Source organism: Marmota monax, unplaced genomic scaffold (genome assembly GCF_021218885.2).
Source record: "Marmota monax isolate L192 unplaced genomic scaffold, Marmota_monax_Labrador192_F-V1.1 WCK01_AAM20220418_F8-fsc00012, whole genome shotgun sequence".
Classification (NCBI taxonomy): Eukaryota; Metazoa; Chordata; class Mammalia; order Rodentia; family Sciuridae; genus Marmota; species Marmota monax.
Genome location: NW_026695227.1, coordinates 10830452 through 10855127, shown reverse-complemented (window position 1 = coordinate 10855127; position 24676 = coordinate 10830452).

Below are 24676 nucleotides of genomic sequence, written 5' to 3'. Positions count from 1 at the left end.
ACATATTACACACAAATAAACAAAGTTAAGAATGACAGATCTCTTGTCAGATTTTATGAAAGTTAGAAGGAAGCAACATTTTTAAAGATTTGAAAGAAAAAAAATTAATCTACTACTATCTACTGAAATAACTATCATAAATTAAAAGAACACAGTGTCTTCTAGTACAAAGAAACTGAGATAGTTTATTGCCAGCAGATTATAATTAGAAATATATTAAAGTAAGTTCTTTATGCAAAATAAAAATAATAACAGATAAAAATTTTATTTCACAAAGAAACTAAAGACACCTTAATAGAAAATATGTATAAAAAATATTAAGCATGAACCCCCTCTTTATTTATTGTTTAAAACAAAATTAATAGCAGTATGTGTGGGAATGATAACAGTTACAATCCCCACCCTGACACACATAGACACCAAAAGGGAGAAAATAAAAGTATACATGAAATTATATATATTTGAAAGTAGATTGATAATAAAAATATTAATTCTAAACCTTACAGCAATAATTAAAGAATAAATAAAATAAATAATTTATACAGTAAATCAAAGGTAGACATAAAAATGGGATCAGTAAAAATATTCTTTTCAATTGAAGTCAGGAAAAGGGGAATGAAGAACAGATGGTACAAGTAGAAAACAACAAGATGATATATTTATACCCAGGAATATAATTAAACAAATCATATTTAGTAATTACACTACTAAAACTATAGATGGTCAGTTTGGATTTTTAAAAAAGGACCCAAATATATGAAAACATTAATAGGCAAGAAGTAATAATATGAAAAAATATATACTATGCTATCGATAATCAAAACAAAGTCAAAGTGGCTATATTACTAACAATGTATATTGAAAGACAAAGGTCGTTTCCAGGAATAAATAGGAGTATTCTATTAGGTTTAAGAAGTCATTCTTTAAGAGCAAAAAAAAAGAGATCCTAAATAAGTATCTACCAAAATACAGATTTCAACATATAGAAAATTAAAACTAATAGAATTAGAAGAAAACTAACTCTAATTTAGAATTTGAAAATTATTCTTTCAACATGTGATAGAACAATTAAACAGAATATCAGTAATAAAAAGATGATCTGAGTAATACTTTAAGCTCCTCTAAAATGATTTTTATTGAACAATCCTTCCAAAAACAACAGAATACACATTTCTTTCAATTGCATGTTCACTATCCCCTAAAATAGACAACAACATGGTAAATATAACATGCCCTAATATATTTAAAAGCATATTCAATGATCACAACAGAATTAAACTAGAAAGCAATAATAAGAAGTTATCTCTAAAGTCTCTAAATATTTGGAATTGCACAAAAGTCTTTAAAAATAACTCAAAAATGAAATTAGAAATATTGTACTAAATATTTTTATATTGTACTAAATAAAAATTAAAGCAAAATAACCTTTTTATATTTAGCATAGGAGGGTTTTATAACATTAAATGCATATATTTAAAAATTAGTTATACAAATTAGGATCAAGAAAGACAGAAACAAATTAAAAATAAAGTAAGAAGAATTAAGGAAATAATATAGATAAGAACAAAAATCAAGGAAATATAAAATAGAAAAACCAAGGAAATCAAATAAATCATTTAGGGATTGGCTGGCTTCACTTAGCATAATCTGCTCTAATGCCATTCATTTCCCTGCAAATGCCATGATTTTGTCATTTTTTAGTGCTGAGTAATACTCCATTGTGTATAAATGCCACATTTTTTTTATCCATTCATCTATTGAAGGGCATCTAGTTTGGTTCCACAGTCTAGCTATTGTGAATTGTGATGCTATGAACATCCATGTAGCAGTATCCCTATAGTACGCGCTTTTAAGGTCTTTAGGGAATAGTCCGAGAAGGGGAATAGTTGGGTCAAATGGTGGTTCCATTCCCAGCTTTCCCAGGAATCTCCATACTGCTTTCCATATTGGCCGCACCAATTTGCAGTCCCACCAGCAATGTACAAGTGTACCCTTTTCCCCACATCCTCACCAGCACTTGTTGTTGTTTGACTTCCTAATGACTGCCAATCTTACTGGAGTGAGATGGTATTTTAGGGTGGTTTTGATTTGCATTTCTCTGACTGCTAGAAATGGTGAGCATTTTTTCATGTACTTGTTGATTGATTGTATGTCCTCCTCTGAGAAGTGTCTGTTCAGGTCCTTGGCCCATTTGTTGATTGGGTTATTTGTTTTCTTATTGTTTAATTTTTTGAGTTCTTTGTATACTCTGGATATTAGGGCTCTATCTGAAGTGTGAGGAGTAAAAATTTGTTCCCAAGATGTAGGCTCCCTATTTACCTCTCTTATTGTTTCTCTTGCTGAGAAAAAACTTTTTAGTTTGAGTAAGTCCCATTTGTTGATTTTTGTTTTTAACTCTTATGCTATGGGTGTCCTATTAAGGAATTTGGAGCCCGTAGATTGGAGCCAACTTTTTCTTCTATCAGACGCAGAGTCTCTGTTTTGCTATCAAGCTCCTTGATCCATTTTGAGTTAACTTTTGTGCATGGCGAGAGAAAGGGATTCAGATTCATTTTGTTGCATATGGATTTTCAGTTTTCCCAGCACCATTTGTTGAAGATGCTATCCTTTCTCAAATCATGGCACATATATTTTATGATGCCAGGATTACCCTAATACAATAACCAGGATGAAAAAATAATAGGAAAAGAGCTTTATAGAATAGACACAAAATCTGTAACACTTTGTCCAACTAAATGTAGAAATATATATTAATGGATTGTACAACATGATTAAGTTGAGTTTGACTCAAGAATGGAAGATTGATTTAGCATTTGGAAATCACTCAATATACCTCACCTATTATCAAACTAAAACAAAACAAAAACATGTAAATAAATAAAAATTAAGAAAGAAAAGAAACCCCACAAAAGTTGCAGAAAATGCATTAGATAAATCATAGTATCCAGTCCCATTAGATATTCTCTGCATAGTACAAATAAAAGAAAATTTTCTTGACCTGATAAAGGGCATCTAAGGAAACATAAGTGATTGTTGTTTTAGTCTGCTTTTTCATTTTCACTACTGGGACTAAAAGACCTGACCAGAACAATTGTAGAGAAGGAAAAGTTTATTTCACAGTTTCAGAGGTCTCAGTCCATGGATAGCTGTCTTCATTCCCTGGGGCTGAAGGTGAGGCTGAACATCATGGCAGAAGAGTGTGGCAAAGGGAAGCAGATCACTTGCCAGATACAAATATAGACCCCAAAGATACACCCCCAATGCCCCACCTTCTCCAGCCATACCCCACGTGCCTTCAGTTACCACTCAATTAATCCCATAAGGTGATTAATTCACTGATTGGGTTAAGGCTCTCAGAACCCAATCATTTTTTTCTCTGAACCTTCTTCAATTTTCTCACACATGAGCTTTTGGAGGACACTTCACATCGAAACCATAACAATCCTACTTTCTTAGGAAAGATTTAATATTATTCCCTTAAAATAGAAAACAATGACAAGAAAAAAATTACCACCTAGAAGAAGCTAGAAATGAGAAAATAGCTTTATTTTTAAATCCAGCACGTTTGTGACTCATTTATATTGTACTGAACAGCGATGGTATTTTTTGTTTTGTTTTTGTTTAACTCATGTCTTTCCTTTAATTTTATCAGCTACAAAAACTGGAAGGCATCTTCAAACTTCTACCTAGAAATCTCTTTAACGAAATCCTCCAGCTCAGTGGATACACTTTTGTTTTTCCCATTACTGCAATAAGAATGTTGCTAAACTTCTGCTGCCACATACCAGGTCTCTTTCCACTAGCTTCCAATAGGCTTTGCTTACTTTCCTTTAAACACTCACTACCAGCCACCATAAAACCCTTCTAGCATCTGAGTGCATTTCAGTCCCAAAGCTAATGCTGCGGACTTCAGTTATCATAACAATAGCAGCCCAGTTTTAGATACCAAATTCTTTAAATTATGTACTGCTGTGTAGCAAACTACCCAAGCTTAGTAGTATAAAACTGTTACTTATCATCATTATCATCATCATTATTTTATATCTTAAGGTTAACTGAAGTAAGCTGTGTAAGTCTTAATAATATCTTGCATGTGATGGAAATCAGATAGTGGCAGGAGTCAAGGACTCCTTCAGGCATGTCTGACCATTGATGTCAGCTGGGACCTCAGTGGGGTCTGTTAAAATAACTACATGTGACCTCATGATGTGACTTGGCCTTCATAGCAAAGGACAGTTTACAAGAACAAGGGTTCCTTGAGAGAGACCAAGTCTGCATGGCCTTTTCTGGAGTAACATGGACAATGCTGCAGTATCACTTTTTCTTGCATTCCATTCTTCAGAAGCAACTCTCCAGGCCACCCATATTCAACAGGGGAGGAGTGAGACTCCACCTTTTTATAGAAGAAATATGAAGGAGTTAGAAGACATGTTTTAAAACAACCACTCTCCAGCATGAATTTGAAAAGTACCAAATTGAAAACAGTACTTGGAATCTAAACATTCAGCATCCTTTCCAGCTAGTTCCTGAGCACTCCACTGAGTGTACTGCTTCAAACCTGGGATCTCAAAGGGCGGAGGATACCTGCAGTGAAGGGAGTCTGTAAAGACTCCCTCAAGGCGCTAGTTCCTATCTCTGCTCCAGTGGAGACCTCTGGGTACTATCTGACTCCCTATGTCCTGCATTTTCCACCTGTGTCCCAGGCCACTTACTACTTTTTTTTTTTCCCCAATCCTCACTGCAGTAAGTCCTCACGACCAGAAGATCCCCTTGGACCTTGGATATGAGATATCCAAGCATCCCCAGTGCTGAGCTGTACATCAAGTTAGCTTTCTTTCTGGACTGGCTCAGATCCTGAATATTTATTTCTCCTTGTTTGTAGGTGTCTAGGCCCAGCATTGGACCTGGGCTACAGGAATCAGGTCCTTGTCTTCCCTCTCATTACTTGCCTGCTTTCCTGCCTGCCAGCCTCAAGTGTTTTAAAGGCAAAAGTCACCACCTGAGCCCTGTTCTTCATGGCTGGGGGACTCCTTTCACTACTGCCAACATTCTCTCATCCCACCTTCTACCAACCTGCCAGGGTATTGCTCACCTCTGGCCCTTTTATATGCCAACCACCTGCCTACCTGGACCTCCAGCTTCAACCTATTGCCAAAGCCCCTGGACAGCAGATTCTGCCACCTTTTTGGACTTCCCAGCTGCCGGGACCTTCTCCAAAAGACTGTTTATTCTCCAGGTCTGGCCCTCTCCCACTGTATCTAGTTCCTATTTCTGACATGTACCAAAAAGCATTTGACTTTCTCTCTGGCTGCCACTTCCTCCTTTTCACTCCTATGATCCATGCCCAGTGAGACCCATGGAATCAATTAAAAACAAAAAAGTTCACTATGCTAGGAAGTGTTAACTTTGCTGCTTCAGTTAAAAACTGACATGGTAATTGACTGGATTTTGCCATTATACAATGTAGACATATTTAGAAACATCATGTTATGCATGATAAATATGCACAATTTTTATTTGTCAACTAAAAATTTCATTGATTAATTTAAAAATTGGTTTGGCTTCTAACTCCTTTAACTTCTGTATTGCTTAAACTCTAAGAAACCCATTTGCTCCAGCCTTCCTGGTGTTCCTCTCCTTTGGCTTTTCTCTTGGCTACCAAGACCTGCTAACTCCATGCGTATGGCCCAGAGCCCTGGATTTCAAATCCTGGCTTCTCTCACAATTTAGCAGTTATCTGCCCCTCAACACTCAGACTTCATCTTGCACACTCAGCTTTCTGGCCCTGCCTAACCAGCTTCACAAGCTGCCACCTACATCTGGTTGGGTTTTCTTTTTACATCTGGAGAAGAGGGGAACAAGATAAATTAATCTGCTTCTGTAGTATAAACTCCCTTTATGCTCTTTGTACATAATGAAAAATTTTAAATGCATAGCAGACAATAAACCATTTGCTAGATTTTTCTTGACCTCCACTCCACTTAATGGAAGCTCAAGAATTTGATTCTAAAATTTTGAGATTTTTTTTTCCTAAGCCTACTTAAAACTGGCATAAATTTTTGATGGGGAGAATAATATGGTTAGCATGTTTATAAATTAACAGTCAAGGAGATGTACAAACCCAGAATTATTCCCACAGGAAGCAAGTTGCTGGCTCTGACAACCCTTCTCTTTCTTAGCGTGCCAGAAACAGATGTTGACAGTTCCCTCATTTGGGGAATATATCCAGAAGGATGAATATTACCCTTGAGAAACACAATATACTGTACATGACTTCTTATAAGCAAAGAAGTAGTTTATTTAAGCTTAGAGAAAGTACATACTGACAACCTGTACAAAGAAAGGAAAGAATGCCATAAAGCAATATAAAAGCTTAGCCAGGCCTCAGCTTCATGCAAGTTTTCTGGGCTAGTTGAAAGGGGCAATTGATATAGTGCTTAGAGGGCTGTAGATGGACTCAGACCTGAGACCAAAGTCCTTTCCACACAAAGCCAGCAGTCTCTGAAAAGTGAAAAATATCAGTCACCCAGCTGGCTATTTTGCCCACATTTTACAAAGAAGTCCAACTTCTTTTAACACATAAAAATGATAATTAATCCATTTTCACTAAAATCTAAAGGTATCTACAAGGAGCCTCTCATCTACTCGACACTGTATGTGCTATGTTTGCATAAGTGCATAAAAATGGTATCTGACAGTTTCTATTTTCAAAGACTTCAAAATAAAAATTGTTAGATTCTGAAAATAAGAAGTCTGGTGAAAAAAAAATGAAACTAGTTTGGCTAATTTGTCTACTGGTACATAGAAAACAGCTTACATTTTAATTATAAGGCATTCTTAGAATAGATATTTTTTTTTCTTTTGTTAGTGCAACATCCTGATTTTGTTGGGGGGGTCACATAACTGACATGTAGCTCATAGAAATGTATGTCTGTATTGTTGAATGAATGGAGCCAGATATTGGGAAAGAAATGGGAATAGTTTGGAGATTCCAATAGATGGGAACAGAGTTGAAGCTGTCAGAGCCCAGTGGTATGCAGCAATCAGAGCTGGGATGACACCCTTTGAACAAAAATGTCATGCTGACCTGTTGGAGAAGACGGCAGGATATAAACCCCGCAAGTGGTATCTGGCAGCCACTATCAAAAAGACAGAGTCAATATATAATCAGGATGACCTGAAACCGCCAATCACACACCACTGTCTTCAGGGACACAAGATTCCAGCATTTTTAAATATGCAAGAATTCCCTTCTTTCTCATCAAGCAGGAGATTTTTGGGCATCCTGGTGCCAGCTGGCCACTCATATACCCAATTCAGGGACACTGAGCTGCTGGTCTGTGTGGCTTTGATGCCTGTGGACAAAGCCCTACCTGGTATTTGGTCTTGACATTTGATAGTCATTATGACATGAGTCATATTTGTTTCAAATATATCATATGTTGAAAGATCAAGACCCTTTTGTGACTAGAAGTTTTGATAACTTTATTGCTTTACAGAGAATTGACTGAATATGTTCTGCCTAATATTCTCAGCTGCCAATGTTCAGGGTCACCACAGAGTCAATTTTGTTGATTGTGCTGTAAAAATATGAACAGAAAGGAAAGCCATATCTTATAAAATTCTGCATCTAATTTATACCAGTAATCATTTTCATGAATCTCTTGTGAGAAAATAATAGTGCAGCAAACTTTTATGTAAGGTTTGTGAAGACATGATAACAGAAAAAAAAATTACAAAAAATATAAATGACTATATAAATGAGAGAAAAAATTAAAAAAGGATTTTAATTTCAGAAAGAATCTCATAATATGATGTTAAGTGATAAAAGCAGATCATAAAGTTGTGTTCATTCAATGAATATTTACTGAGTGCCAACCACGTGACATCATTCTAAGTCTAGAAGTATTACGGGATGTGGGGGAAATTTCTTCCCACATGAAACTAACATTGTGATGGTTTAAAAATGTTCTTTTGACTATGTAAACAAGTAAACAAGAAACAGATAAACCAAGTAAGCATAGGAAAGAAAACAGAAGGGGACTGGAGTAGACACTCCATGAACATCCCTCTCAGATTCTTTTCCATTTTGGGGCACACTATCCCCATTTGTTTTCCTTTCAAAAGCAGCACTTGTATCTCTGTTGAAATGCTGCTTTATGCCTGAATGAAGAGTCTGTCTTGCCAGAAGTGTCTGGAAGGTACTTACCCCAGGGGTAGCTTTCACCTGCAAGTGAAGGAGGCATGGTGTGAATACTCATCTCCCTTGCCCATATTGGTATGTCCCTCTGTCCCCTGTAAATCAAGCTAGAGTTACCTCTGTTCATTATCATACCTTTGGTTTGGGGGAGCCAAAGTGACACTAATATATAAACAAGGATGGCGTACTATTAGCATAGCTTACATTTATGGAGTTCCTTTTATGTTTCAGCTTTTATTTATTTACTTTTGCTGTGCTGGGAATCAAACTCAGGGCCTTGTGCAAGCAAAGCAAACACTCTACTGCTGAGCTATAACCCCATCTCCTATGTTTCAGATTTTAACATGAATCATCCCTTAATTTTCATAGCAATATTTGAGATAAGCACTATTATCCTTATAATATAGATGAATATGAGGCTATGGATGTTTCTTTTTTTTTTTTCCTTATTCTTCTAAGTCTTTTCCAAATTTCTACCAAGATATGTATTACTTTTATAAACATAGGGCCCAGAAGCACGTGTTTTTTGGATGCTGACTTTAGTAGTCACTGCAAAGATGCATTCTGGTAGCTTTAGAGCATTCATTACTGCTTTTATATTTGAATGTCATTCTTTCTCAATCAACAAAGGACAAAATGATCACACTGTCACCAAGGATATCTCTTAATCTCTATCAATAAATTTTCTATGAAAGGGAGCAAAAAGCATTCAACTAGATTTCGGCTATTGACTCTGACACTTGTATCATTATCTGGACTTTTTGTTCAACATAATTTAATCCTCTAAGCCACCTCAATTTTAAAATATTATCCTTTTACTTATATTTCTTATTTCTCTACCAATGTCTAAATTCAGATATAATAATTAATGTCTCTGTACTCCATGCCACATTTCTTTTAGGTTCAAAGTTTTCTAAGATTATGGCATTTTTATAAGAAGTTTATGGACCCAACCTTCCCTTGTCAAAGTTCACTACAAAGCCAGAAGGAGAAAAGGCCTACAACTGAAGTGGAACTACTTCCACGTTCATGTACACAGCTTTTCTGCACTAACTTAAGAAGATAGTCAACTCAGAAAGTGGCTCTCTATAATATTGCAGACAGCAGTGGTGAACTTATACCGGAAGCAGCTCTCTGCTCCCTTCTTATTAGTGCCATAACCAGAAGTTCCTAAAGATCTGTACTACTTGAAAACAGAAAACTAACTTTAAACAGCTTAGGCAAAAGAAACACTTAAAGCCTGGTGAAATGTAAGGCAATTTTAAATTACCAAGCCAGAGGAACGGAAGGGATGCATTGGCCTCGCAAAGGCACCTTGAGCAAAGGGAAATCTAGTATTTTGCAGCATTTCTAAGAGGACAGGTTGTTGGTATGTGCTATTTTCTTTGAACATCTCTTTCTTTATTTTTTAAAGTGTACATATTATAGGCCATGTACAGCTTGGCCTTGCTTCATTATCCATCAAAATGTTTTCTTTTCATTTCAGAATTTACACCATTTATATTAAACCCAGTAGCAATTTTTTGTTGTTTTTTAATCTTCCATCCTGATATTTATTTTGTCTTTTCCCATCTGTTTTTTGTTTTTTTGTGGGTTTTTTTGCATATAGCCTTTCATTTGAAAATTATTGCTAGTGTTCTACTAATGTGTGTTATATTATTTTCTATAACATTTTGTTTTATTTTCCATGATTTCTTAAGCATTTATAATCTGTATCTTCAACTTATCACCACTTACCTTTGAAGAATATTATGCCATCATGGATAATATGATAACCTCAAATATTTTCATCTTCTTCTTCTTTGGGGCTACTGTAGTCCTATAGTTTATATCTATGAGGGTTACAATCCCTCAAATGCATTACTATTACTTTATATCATTTTGTCATCTTAAAGTAATTTAAATTGAGAAAAATCTCTTTATATTTACCAATATATTTATCAATTCCAATCTTCTTCATATCTTTCTGTTGATTTAAAATTCCATCTGGTTTCATTTTCCTCCAGCATAAAGAATTTCCTTTAACATTTCTTTTAGCGCAGAACTGCTGGCAATGGATCCTCGCAACTTTTTTTTGAGAGAAAAATCCATATATTGTATTTTCACTTTTGAAAGGTTTTTTTTTTTTTTTTTACTGAATATATAATTTCAGGTTGATGTTTATTTCTTTCTACATGCTATAATTGTCATTCATGGTTCTCTGGCTTGCTTTGTTTTCAAAATTACATCAATAATTCTTGGTTGCTTTGTATGTATGTACCTTTTTTTCCTCTGACTTCTGACGCAAACTTCTCATTATCATTAGTTTACACAAATTTGATTCTGACATAACTTGGGATGTTTTTCTTCATGTTTATCCTGCTTGATATTTGCTGGATGTCTAGAATCTGTGTAGAGTTCTCATCAAAATTGGAAGCTTTCCAGTTATTATTTCTTCAAATATTTTACAGGCTCTACTATTCCTTTTGAAAATACAGTTATATGTATCATAGGCTATTTACTATTATCCCACAGTGTTCTCTGAGTGTGATGCCCCTCTCCCTGACACTTCAGTTGGACAGTTTCTAATGCTATATGTTCAAGTTCTTTGTTCTTTTCCTTTGCAGTGTTTAATTAGCTAATTCCATTCAGCAGGTCTTTAACTCCCAATGTTGTATATTTCAACTCCAGAATTTGCACTTGGCAATTGTTTTTCCTTTACTTTAACCTCTTACTTCTATTTTTAATCCAAATCCTTAAACATATTTATATTGGCTATTTTAAAATTCGTGTCTCATGATCCCATTATTTTTGCCTCATCGCTGACATTTCTGTATCTGTTTCTGTTGATTGATTTTTGTTTGTTAAGAGCCACATTTCCCTACTTCCTCATATGTCTAGAAATTTTACAGTTTTGTGTAGTGGGTGAATTTTCTTTTATTTTTTCTTTAAAAGATATGGGAGTTTATCTTGGCAAAATATATTTAGATCAGCTTAATCATCTGAAGCTTGTGTGTAAACTTTGCTAGGATGAGGCCAGAGCAGTCTTTACTGTGAGGATAGTTCAGCCATATGATTGAGGAGTGACATTCTTGTGTCTGCCAAAGTCCTTAAAAGGTCTCTTCACTTTGGCTTGTCAGGAGGTCACGTTGTCATTCTTTGCTTAGGTTCTACCTCCTTTATTCATGTACTTTGTTTAGAAGTTTCTTCCAAACAACATTGATCACTTTATTTGTCTGCCTGCTCTCAAGAATCTTGTTCTGTCTTTTCCCTAGTTTCTGCAAAGTGATATTTTTTGAATACTCCTCAGTTTTCTAGCTATATTGGATGAGAAGATGTCTGGTATCAGTTTCTCCAATGTAGTTTGAAGCAAAAGTCTCACTATAAGGTTTTTCAGCAAGGAAAGAATATGACTAAAGTACAATAGCATTATTTAGAAAGATCACTATAGAAGAGATTTAGGTTGAAAGGGGTTAGAATGAGGAAGGAAAAATAATTAATAAATACTTATATTAAAGGAAAAAGATACTAAAGCAACAAAAACCAACAAGTTGAAAATAAGGAGTTCAAAGTCAGAAATGCTCTAGGTAATTCTTCAACTAATTCCTCTATTAATAAACATTTACGAATTGCCTTCTATATAAAATGCATTTGCTTATTTATGTATTCAATAGTCACCGTCTCTTAGGCCAGCACTTTTCAATAGAACCTTCTTCAGTGATGAGAAAGGAGTCACTATTCACAAATGGATAGTGCAACTGAGGACTTTTGTTTTGAATTTTATTTAAGTTTAATAAAGTAAGACTTAAATTCAATCACACTGTCATGGCAACCACATTGGACATTGCAGTTCTTCAGTTACACATACATACATACACACACACACACACACACACACATAGTTAAATCTATTAGTACTAAATGCAGATCTTCTTATGTTACTATGAGAACCCAACAAAGTGCACCTAACCCTTTAGAGATTATGAAAGGAAGGGAGAAACATGTGGAAGTTATTTACATTTTAGCTGAGTTCTGAAGGAAGGTAATAAATATGTAAGAATAGGGAAAGACATTGGCCTTTTTCAGACCAGAGCATGAGTAATTTATAGAGAAGTAATAAAATAGAAAATTGTAGGTACATAGGAAGAATATTACCAATATTGGTTATGCTAGAATGTTTGTACTTTTTGAAGGATGTTATTAATCAAAGTAAGTCAACTTTTAAAAATATTTTATATTTAGCTTTGTAGATTGTTCAAGAGACTATCAAAAGAATCTCTGGAGCTCAGAAGAGACTTGAGTAGAGAATATCTTAAAGAGAATGGGTACAAAAGGGAAAAAAGGAGGGCAGAACAATCTCTCTGAGTTGATTTTACTATCAAGTGTCCTAAGAAATTACTTTCTTGGACAAGAATCTCTGAAAGACCTAGACCTCATGTGCTGTAGCTCAGAAAATCTAAGAAGTATAACCCAAAGTAACCTAATAGGTGTCAGACTTCAGGTAGGGGTCTTGGCTCCTGGGGAAGAAGGTAGGGGGGCCCCCTTTCTGACATTTGAGTCCTTCTGTCAGTGCTCACTACTCTCTGGGTACAGGTCAGCAGTACTGGCATATGGACTTGTGAACACTTCATGTCTTTCTTCAAATAACAAATGGTTAGTGCAACTGAGGACTTTTGTTTTTAAGGAGATCCTAAAAATCCATATTATTTGAATTTTGGTGACACGTAACAGAAAACTAATTTGATGTAGACTGACAGGTAACATCTTCCCCATAAACTGTGGCAGGGGCGATGTGCTTCAAGTGGGAACTCAGATTCAAAGTCCTTAATCCAAAGGTGGATTCTCCCCATCTTTGACACTTTTATACTAGCTCATTTTCATTGGGTTTATAAAGTAACTTTATATAGGTCATCCAGGAGAAGTGAATTTTCAGAGTGTTGTCTTAGAGGCTAAAAATAAAATTAGATTAGCAGTAATTAGTGAAGTGGGTGTAATTTCATACCTTTGGCTGTAATCATTTCCCAAAGAGGGTTTCTCTTGCTTTGACTTTCCAATGGGTTATATTCCCTTGTTGAAAGAAAATATGCATTCTGTACCCCCTGCAAGAGCAATTTTAAGGAAAATACAGTAAACATGAACTAATGTAATGATGGGCTGCATAGAATGATGTTTTCATGAAATAAACCACTAAAAATACTCCTCACAGTAACAATGCGAAAGTAGTAATATTGTAGTTCTAAACAATTCCAAGCTATTATTTTATTTTGCAAGATGCTGTTGGCAGAATCTAGTCTCAATAATTACTTTTTTAAGAAGAAAGAAAAACAATTTAATGCACTCCAATGCAGACTCTAAAAATATCAGAGAACCAAGTATACAGGGATCAGGCTATTAATAGCTTGAAATACTGTCAGTTGGTGGGATGGGACACTTTTTTTAAGAATGTGAGCCAAAATCTAGATTTTACTGCTGAGATATGTACTTTGAATCTGTAGCACGTTTTAAAGGTGAGAAAAGGCTTTAAGTGATTAAAACCCCTTGTTTCTCAACACTCCACAGGAGACATTAATTCTTCTAAGAGATGCTCCAAATACTCAGAAATCCTCAGATGCGAGTTGATTCTATAATAATTAACTTAAGATGAGACATGCCATGCAGCACTTTTACACTATGGGTAAGAATTGTATGCAAATTAAATTATGATTTTACAATTACAAAAACTTATGTGTCCTTAGCACCTGTTTGTCTCAATGTGACAGGGAATGGGATAAAAGCTCTACAATTATGCCACACTCCTGAGATAGCCTTCCTTCAGCTGCCACAGATACTGATTCAGCAGCACGTCTATATGTTGTTTAGATCCACTATGCATTCTGGGTAACTATATAACATTGTTTTTTATTGTACAATCAAAAAACTCCAAACCCTACAAATTTGACATTATTTGTAAGACTATTAGAAGGCCCTTATTTATGTCTATAAGGAGAAGACAGTTGTTTTAGTCAGCTTTCTTCGCTGCTGTGACTAAAGGACACTACCAAAACAACTGTAGAGGAGGAAAAGTTTATTTTGAGACTTACGGTTTCAGAGGTCCCAATCCATTGACAGCAGGCTCCATTCCTAGAGGCTGAAGGTGAGGTAGATCGGCGTGTTGGAAGAGTGTGGCAGAGGGAAACAGCTCTGAGGTGCTCAGGAAACAGAGAGAGAGAGAGAGACTCCACTCTCCAGATACAAAATATACACCCTATAGCCCCCCCACCCCCATGAACCACTTCCTCGGGCCACACCCCACCTGCCTCCAGTTACCACTCAGTTAATCACATCAGGGATTAATTCACTGATTAGATTAAAGCTATAACCCAATATTTCTCCTCCAAACCTTCTTGTATTGTTTCACATGTGAGATTTTGGGGAACACCTCACACCCAAATAATAACAACAGGTGACAATGGAAGAGTAGGAGAGAGTCACATGGTAGCTCTAGAAAGGGAGGCCACTTAGCAATCTGTGAATGGGTGATGTGAGGAAAAGGTATTGAAGTATGTAATAACTCAGCAAGTAGCTATAAAACAATCCCATAGCAACTGCAAATCCATGTGTTCATTTCCTTTAACTTCTGAGAGCATGTATTTTTTTGTTCTTTTTTATTGAGATTTGGCTTATGTATTGAGATACACTAAGGTATAAGCATCTTAATTGAACAATTTAATGAAGTTTTTACAGATGTATGTATTTATATTTATAAACTACCACTCAAGTCAAGATATCGAACATGCCCAGAATCTTACATAATTTCCACAGGCCTTCATTATTCTGATATGTAGGACCCTGAATTTGTTTAATCTGCTTTTAAATTTATATACATGACATAATGCATGATATTTTGTTTAGTAGTATGGGTTTTTTCACTATATATAAGGTCTATGTTATTTACCTTGTTGTGTATATTCATTATTTTTCACTGTTGTATTTTTATTTTATAGACATTAGCATCATTGCTAGATTTTTTTATATCGTTACTAATGTTGCTATAAACTTTTTTCTCAATACATTTTGCTAAACATAAGCACTGATTTGGGGGGTATATACCTACTATGAAATGACTGGGATATAGAGTACCATGTATCTAATTTTAGTAGTTACTGGCAATCACTTTTTTACATATCTATACCAATTTTGTATACTATATTCTTCCAAAGTGGCTTATACTCCCTCTGGCAATGGGTAAGGATACCATTTGTTTCACATTGTCTCACCAATATTGTTGCTGTTAGTTTTAATTCTTAAATCTTAAACCTGTCTGAAGTGAAGTATATCTTACTATAATTTTAATTTTCATTCCTCTGCTTTTAATAATGCTAAATATTTTTACATGTGCCTATTGTCTATTTACATATCTTCTTTTGCAAAAGTCCCTGTTCACATCTTTTGCCTAATTTTTAAAATGGACAACACTAAGAAAACAATATGATAACATATCTCTCATAAAATGGTGACAGTCACTTTATTAAAGACAATGTTGAGAGAGTGAAAGTCGAATAAGAGAAGGACTGCATATATTTAAATTTGCTTAGGGTTAAACACTTTTTTTCATTTTCCATGAATGCTGAAGACAAGTTCTGAGTGTTACTTTGCCAGGGCAACCCAAGTACAGTGCTTGGTGTAGAGTGTGTGCTGAGCAAGTGAATGAATGCATGAGTGTTAGAGTGAATGGAAAAGGCTGGGCCCTATTAAGGGTACGCAAATTAACACTCTCTGATGCACTGTTTTTTCCAAGTGCTACAATTTGAGGGTTTCCTCCAAAAACTTCCTGTGCTGAAAGCCCCTGTACCCAGTGTGTCCTTTAACAGGTGAGGCCTAGTGGAAAGCGGTTACATCCTGAGAGCCCTGTTCTTATGAAAGTATTATTGCAGGTCTTCTGGGACTGAATTTGTTCCTATGAGAAAGTGTTCCTATAAAGTAAGTTTGGCTGTCTTGGCTCAGTCTCTTGCTTCTTGTCACACCTTGTGACCTCTCCTTCTTGCCCTTGCTCCCACCATAATGTCATCTGCTATACTGTGATGTAGCATAAGGCCCCCCCACTACAGCTAAAAAGATAAAGACACCTAATCTTGGATTTTTAGCTTGAAAACTGTGAGCAAAAAAAAAACCTGTTATGTATACAAAGGATCCAATATTAAGTATTCTGTTACAGCAATGCAAACTGGGCTAAGGAAACTAAGCCCTGTCCTGGAGTTGCAGAATGGCTGACCAGGCGTGGATGGTGAGCAAAGGCCACAGCCACATGGAGCTCTCTATGCCTGCGTGAGTCTGAGGCCCTGCAAGCCAGCACCAAGACAACACAAGGTGTGTTGACCCGTCCCACCATGGCAGCTTGGGCCAGGACTGGTGTGGACAGTTACTCCACACAGTGCTACACCCCCAAATCCTGAGCACACATGATCTGCTAACCTCAACCTCTTGCTTCCCAACAGAAGTAAGGCAAACCTGAATGGGCTGGTAGGGCTAACCAGTAATGTTGCTACTTTTCGAAACCCTGATTAGAATAAATTTGTGTCAATAGCTTAGACCCAATTGCTGTATAAACCCCTAGACTAAGATACTCAGGCATTAATCCCTATTAGGTCCCCTCTTACCCTGTATAAGCTGTCATTTTTTTTTTTCCTTCATGCTTGAATAAATCCTACTGTTTTTCATTTGGCTCTTCCTCATCTGTGAGTTTTGATCTTTGGATTCATGAGATAAGAACACAGAACCTAGAAAGAAGATATTGGTAGTGAGATTCTGGGGTCTGTTGCAACACGGGAGAGCATAGCCTACCTTCCATTAAGAGCTGCCTCACACCACTTGATGGTAATGGAAAAGAATCAGACTTTGACAGCTGTAACCATCAGAGGTGACTCCAGCAGGTGTCCCCTGCCTTGATTAACTGCTAACACTACTACAGGCTTTCTTGGTTGCAGAGGTCTGTAGCTTACACAGACCCCAACCTGCTTGTAGAAGTAGAGAAACCTCAGTTTCATTAACACAGTAAGATTAAGAGAAAGTTCAATCTTAAGCTGAATATGACTGGATACCAATTGGATAGCCAGCCCAAATGAAAACCAGTCACTAAAGCTGATGTACAAATTCTTGTTGAGACGTTTATCTCACCAGTAGTCTTTTATTGATGCTATGGGTCGGAATAGATATCCAATCAAAGATATACCTCAGCCTCAGCACTATGGCAGAGGGTGGAGACCTTCCTGGTGTACTGCAAAAGAACACTAATGAAGATTGGATAATAATGCCTGGCCAGTGCCACAAATGGACTACAAATAAATAACTTCCCATTTTGGGTTTCAGTTTCACCAGTTGTAAAAGAAAAAGATCATCTATAGGCTCTCTGGCCCTACTTGCTCGGACACTCTGTCACTGGAGAACCAGGGAAAACAGCTCTCTTGGGGAGGCACAGTTCTTCTCATCCCAGAGGTCAACGTGACCGGAGCAATGTACCCCGCTCAGGTCCCAGAAGGCTCACATTCCCTCTATACTTGATCCAAAGAGGCTTTTAAGTCGTCCCAGCACCTAATACTGTCTTCTGTAGACTGAAATGAAAAAGCTTCCAGGCTTCTTTGGAAAGAGAGCCCAGACCCGAAACAACAATGCTCCTTGGATACAAGTAACATTTTATTCTAGAAATAGAAAATGTCCTCTAGCTTAGTTATAATTTCTACAATCTGTTCTGCCAATTTTTTTTTTTTTTTGGTTTATAGAACTGCTATTTAGAGTTCTTTGGGCCAAAATGAAAATCTAGCTTATTTCTAATATCCTGATAATTTTCATAGGGTGTCCATTTAAGAATTGATGCAAGGGTCACCCTAGAAGTCTTGTGGTAAAGACGGTAACCCTAATGATTTATTTGTGAAAAAAACTGTTCATGGACTGTCTTATATTTAAAATAAAATATTCAAAAAACATCATATTCATTAACTCATTATTTTCCTTTTTTAATTGAAAACAAGTCTTTATTTTCATCTTCAAAAGCAGTTATCCTAGAACATATGATGTTTAATAGAGCATGTTGATTATCTTGCTTCTTAAAAAATAACTTTTCTAATATCAATCACCAAATTTAATAGCAAAAGAAATCCACTGGCCTGTATGATACACCAATTTGGTTTCCTGGCAAGAAAACACAAAAGTCATATGAATGACATGTCAGTAACCAATCAAAAACAAGATATTAAATGCTGCACTATGGAAAACGCATGTGTGTAACTGATTTAAGATCTAGCTGAGAGAATGAAAGTAGCTTCATTATGAAAGGGAAGTGGAGAAGTTGATTCCCCATTCTTAAAATGAAAAAAGCAGTAACAAGTTCTGTTATGCTCTGCAAATAGTCTCATAAAAACAAAACAAAACAAAACAAAACAAAAAAACACCAAACTTTGTACCTGTTTGTGTAAGCCACCTGGGAGAGATGCAACCATCAAATACACAAGTATTACAATAAGATCTTTAATCCAAGATAATGATAATAATGATGGGTATGAACCAGGAACTGAATCAAGCAATTTTAATGCTTTACTATTAAATGTAAACAATTTTGTAATAAGCTGAGGACTATATTTCAGTTTATGTGTTCTAAATCGGAAGCTCCCAAAAGCTTCAATGTCAAAAACTTCTGAAGTGCCATTAGTGAACTCCACAAGTGGGAAAATCCCCAAACTGACCTCATGTGACACATCAGTGTCAAAATACAGGCACACTAAAAATACTGCACAAAGGTTTTACTTTCAGTTTTTATGGGATAAAGTGTATATGAAATATAAATGAATACCATTTTTAGCCTTGGGTCCCATCCCCAATATATCTCATAATGCATATGCAAATGTTCCAAAATACAAAAAAAAAACCACAGAAATACTTATTTTTTATTTTTTAAGCTGAAGATGGACATAATACCTTTATTCTATTTATTTTCTGTGTGGTGGTGAGAATCAAACCCAGTGCTTCACACATGCTAGACAAACACTCTCCCACTGAGCCACAACCCCAGCTCCAAATCAGAAATACTTCTGATCCCATTTCAGATAAGGAATACTCGATCTGTCTCATCATTTCATAGATGAAGATGCCAAGGTACAGAAAGTCTCAGAAATTCACTCAACATCAACAGAGAATGAAAAACTGTAAATGAACATTGGAGGTGACTTTCTTAACTACTTTACCTATTCTACTTCTGTAGAGATGCAGATAGCTCCAAAGTGCACTAAAAGTGGCTATAACTCTTTGCTACATTTCCATTTGTGAGATGGAGTTTAATCTCCCTCCTCTAGAATATGGATACTCTAGGTGACTTTCCTGACAAATAGAATGTGTGAGAAAGACATCCTGGTACTTCTGAGGCCTAGTGATAGGAAGCCATGCAGTTTCTACCTGGGTCTCTTGAAGCTACCACTCTATGGCTTCTCCCACTCAGAATACAGCTGTCAGACTCTGAAAGGCCAAACAACATAGCTGATGAGGGTTTTCTATCAACACCCCAGTGCAGCTGCCCAATGATGGCCAGTGCCAAGTCTCAGACCCAAGTGAACCCTCTAGATACATAGCTCAGCTAACTGTAGTCCAGGATGCCACCATGAGACATCCCCAACCGTGAACCACAAACACGGCTCACAGAACCACAAAATATAATTTAAAAAACTTGTTGCACAAAGCATTAGGCTGGTTTACTAAACAGCAAAACATAAACAAAAGAGTACCCCATATGCAAATTCATAGTATTTAAAGGAATACTTATCAATTGACTAGTTGAAACTCAGAACACATCTCCCTATAGTAGCAATGTTATAAATAAACATAAAGTTCCTAGAACGCTTCACAAAAATGTTCCATGCAGTTTAAATTTTCAATTAAATAAAACAAACAATACTATTGCAAAACTAGTACTTAAACTAAAGAGATTCAAATTATGAGAAAAAAAAAATACATGGTACTAAAGAATATATACATTAAATGTGTGTTTAAGAGAAAGATTTTACTACAAGAGAAATGACACTCTCTGGAGCTTCTGATGGGTAAGTTTCAAGAACTTTGTAAGTTAATGACTTCTCACTTCGTAAACCCAATCCATGTACATTATTCATAACTTTTTCGAACCTATATCAAGTCTAGTTAGGGTTGTAAAAGTGACTGTGCAGTACAAGCAGGAAGAGACAAAAGGAGATTGTTGTCATTGCTCAATTCAGTGGTAGACAAAGGATGAGAGTGAGCAGCAAGGAAATAGAGTAGGCAGCGGTGTTTGTCACAAGGCATCCAATTGCCTTTTCCCAGAAAAGACAACCCTGGTTTTCCTCTGGGAATCCTCTTTGCCTCTACTCTAAGCCCACATCACTCCAAGCCCACATCACTCACATTTGCCTTCTGGGGACCTGATTGGATAGAGTAAGTCAACTAACACAGGAGCAGCAAAAGTGGCCGAGTCAAAGTGGGACAGTTTAGACCAGTGAACCCCGGCCCAGCACAAAAAATGTGTCAGCAGTGAGATTGTGATTCTGGAGCTGCTGCCTACATCATGTAACAGAGGAGGAGAGCCTCAGAAAACCAGAAGCACAAAGAGGAGAGTAGGACCTAAGCAAGCTGAGATACAGTGATTTTGAGTAGTGTATCATGGGGACCATCGACCAGTCAGAATCTCACCAGAAAATAGAGAACCTGCTCAAATCAGGATAACTTATGAGAAATTCACTTCTAAAAGAACAGAGGTGTGGGAAGGGAAAGGACAAGGTGACCCCAGGAAATGTAGCGATCAGGGGATTTTGTACCCCCTAGGTCCTATGGTATGGAAGAAGGTGATTACCAGAATCCAGATAAAGAGTTTTATAGAAAGGTCATTCTGAATGGCATGGTAGCCTTTGAAACAGACACACATCCAGCCTTGGACAACCTCACAGGTAGAAAACTAGGGAACAAGCATCTTACCTCTCCTTCTTACCTCAGGCCACCTTCGGGTGGGAGGTATTAAATCTGTGCTTTAAAAAGCAAAAAAGAGGCAGAGTATGAAGATGAAGTTTTTAGTGATCTTAGTTTAATTCTGAAAATTTTTATAGATTAATTTTAGAATAAAGAGATTAGGTCAATATAAAATGTAAAGAAACATGAGTTAAAAGGGAAAAACACATGAAATATTCCAGAATTGACTAAGTGATGAAAATACACTCTGATGTTAGGTGTTCAAAGAGAGAAGCCGGGAGTTTATAGGTAAGGTGTCTTTTTGAGAAACATTGAATGGACCACCAACTAATTGTTTTAATCATGCTTCTCTTTTGTTAACTACACATAGTTCAGGTCACGTCTAACCTCTCACAAGAAAAGACACAGATTATGATTCATCTACTTCCAATTAGCATATTTATTTCTGCTAGCTGAAACACTTCTGACACCCTGTGAAAAGAAAATTCTTGAAAACTCTTTGCACATAGCAAGTCTGTCCACATGGAAACACATTTGTGTACTTATATTTTTATGTGTTTTTCAATTTAAAGTGCTTTACACATATAATTTCAATTAATTTTCCCAGCTCCATAATGTTGTTAGTGTTATTTCCATTTGTACCAAAATGAAAGTGAGGCTTAGTGGATAAATTACCAACCCAAGGAATCAGAGAGGAGCGGGTTGCAGACCCAGGCCCCCTATGCACTTTTATTTCATGATATAAAGTTTCACTTGTAAGCAGAATAGATCTCAGTCCCATTATCCAGAATGCATGATACCTTGTAAGGTCCAAGTGTGTCCCTAGGATTAGGACATCAGGCTGCCTCAGACTATGCTATTAGTATTAGACTTGCTCAAATTCACTTTCTTAGTTCTTATCTTTGTGGATGGTGCTAGACATGCTTCTAGGTCTTCCTATCAACGGGAATAGAAACAAATCACATTGTAACTCCTTTAGTGCCATGCACATGGTATTCTTTCAGTATAAGTTATTAAATTGAACTTACCATTCCCACCAAAAGTTAGCATAGGGCAAAACATTTCTGCAAAGAGCATCTCTCCTCCCCACCCATATGCTTACCCTAAACATTGAACACCTCAGAAATTTTTAGGCTATTTTTTGGTATTAAAGATAGTACAAAATTTGGGGCTATATATTCAACATTCTGCAAAATCCCATTCAAACCTTTCTTTTCGATTTTAATTTTGACCATCTCTAGGAACATCTTCTACTCTAGCCAATTGACTTCCAATCATGCCATATATATCCTTGACTCTCAGATTTTGCTCTTTGCATGTATTCTGGAGGAATAGACTCCACCTCTAAATTCTACCAGGATGATTTCATCTTTCTGGACTAGTCAGAGTTCAGACCTGGAAACAGAAATCACCCCAGGTTCTTTGAGCAAAAATGGATTCAATGTAGAAAAATAGTGGAAAGAACAAGAAGATTAGGAGATTGTCATTCATCTCATTGACTTTTAAGGGCACACCACCACATTGCAATCCAGCAGTGAGGAAGTTGCTACTAGAATAGTTCTCTTAGTTCTCTTACCAAACTGGTGACTACACACCCAAATGCAAATTTCAGCCACCCAAAATTCACATCTCTCTAAGGTTGCTTGGTAGCAGCAGGAGTATAATCTCCTTCCTATTTTGGGTTTACTAATCTCATGAGTGCACCCAAATTGACAGACTATAATTTGAATCCACAATTCTAGTTGAAAAGATATTTTAAAGATTCTTCCTATCTTGTCAAATAGAAAGAGTTTGGTAAAAATGGAGGTTGAGGGTACCGATCCCAACCATCTGTCATAGTTTTTATGTTGTTTAGTTGGTAGTTAAGTGCCTTTGATCTGTTATAGGTCTTACCTTTTATTTATAAGAATGTAAACTATATATTTTTTCTAATGAGTACTCCTAGTGCTTACTATGTGTTCCACATACTTTGCAAATATTTACTGACTTAATTCTAATAATAGAAAAAAGGGGTAGGTATTTTGATTATCTCTTTATTAAGATGATAAACCTGAGGTTTGGACGGGTTAACCAACTCCCCAAGGTCACATAGCTGAAAACTTTAGGGGTAACAATGTGGTCATGAGCAATCTGTCTCAAAATTCCATCTTCTCATCCGTGTTTTTGTTTCCTACAATGCCTGGCCCAAGAGTGAACTGAATAATTGTCTTGTTAGTCTTGAACATGCAGAAATGTTATAAAGCTGTTTTAATTAATTCAATAAATAAATCGCATAACCTTGCAGATCAGTTATGTGCCCATGGATTTGAGATAACAGCTCACTTTCACTTAATTCTTTATGTTTAAAATATTTTAATAACAAGAGTTAAGCATTGCAAGTTGGGAAAATATCCAAGCAATATAAAAATTCATAACTTAAGGTCTAGCTCCTCTGAAGCCTACATTACAGAGATAACTATTGTGCACAATTTGTAGCCAACTTTCAAACCTTCTTATGTGAATCTCACACACACACACACAGACACACACACACACACACACACACACCTCTACACATGAACAGTACTCTTCTCCTAAAATGGGATCATATTATAAATATAATATTGACAACTGGTGTTTTCACTTATTATATATGACTTCTGTCTGTTTCCATATAGATTCTAAAAGCAGTATAGTATTCCATATTATGTGGTACTTTTTATTCCATTTCTCACTTTTGTGTCATAATTTACAGTTTGCAAACCATCTTCATATTCATCATCTGATGGCCAAGAAACCTTGGATAAACAGATCTATTTAATACAAATGAGATCAACAGTCATTTTTCACATTAGTACTCTATGTGAATATGACCTAAAATTACTGAGGGGCCTTACTAGTGTGGTCTGAATTTGTTGGCATTTAAAAATGTTTTAGTAGTGACTCAATCAGTGAGACAGCAAATGGAAACCAGGATTCAATTTGGTTCTACTTCCGCTGGGATCCCAGTGAGTTCCTGAGCACCAGGCTGAAGGGTAAGTTGAATTAAGCAGCCCAAGTTTGACCAGAGGACTGAATTTCCCCTGCTGACTTCATCTGGGCTCTGACACTTTCCCTGATTTCATAGGATCTCCTTGGGGACTGGGAGTGAGTTGAAAAGCCAGCTCAGTGTTCATTGAAAGTAAATCTACTTTATGAGGCAGCCCTATGGGGGAGGGGAATGTTATTTTAACACCTCTCCTCCAGTTCCAGCAGAGTGTACTGCTCAAGGTCCAGGCTTCTTTTTGTGCTATTTAAGCAGCAAATGTATTCTACACTGGGAAGACACATCTCCTCTAGGAAATAATTCTCATGTTGCTGTATCCTTTACCAGAGGTTGTTAAGGCCCCTCTATTGTTCAGATACCAGTATAGAGTTGTCTGCTCAGTATCCTAATGTCTAATTTCAGTTTTCACAATTAACATAGTCAAAGCCCCAAAGGTTTTTGTCACCTTTTAAACACACACATAAGGTTCCTAAAGGAGCTCTTTTTATCCACTCTACCTTTCTCCCGTAGATTCA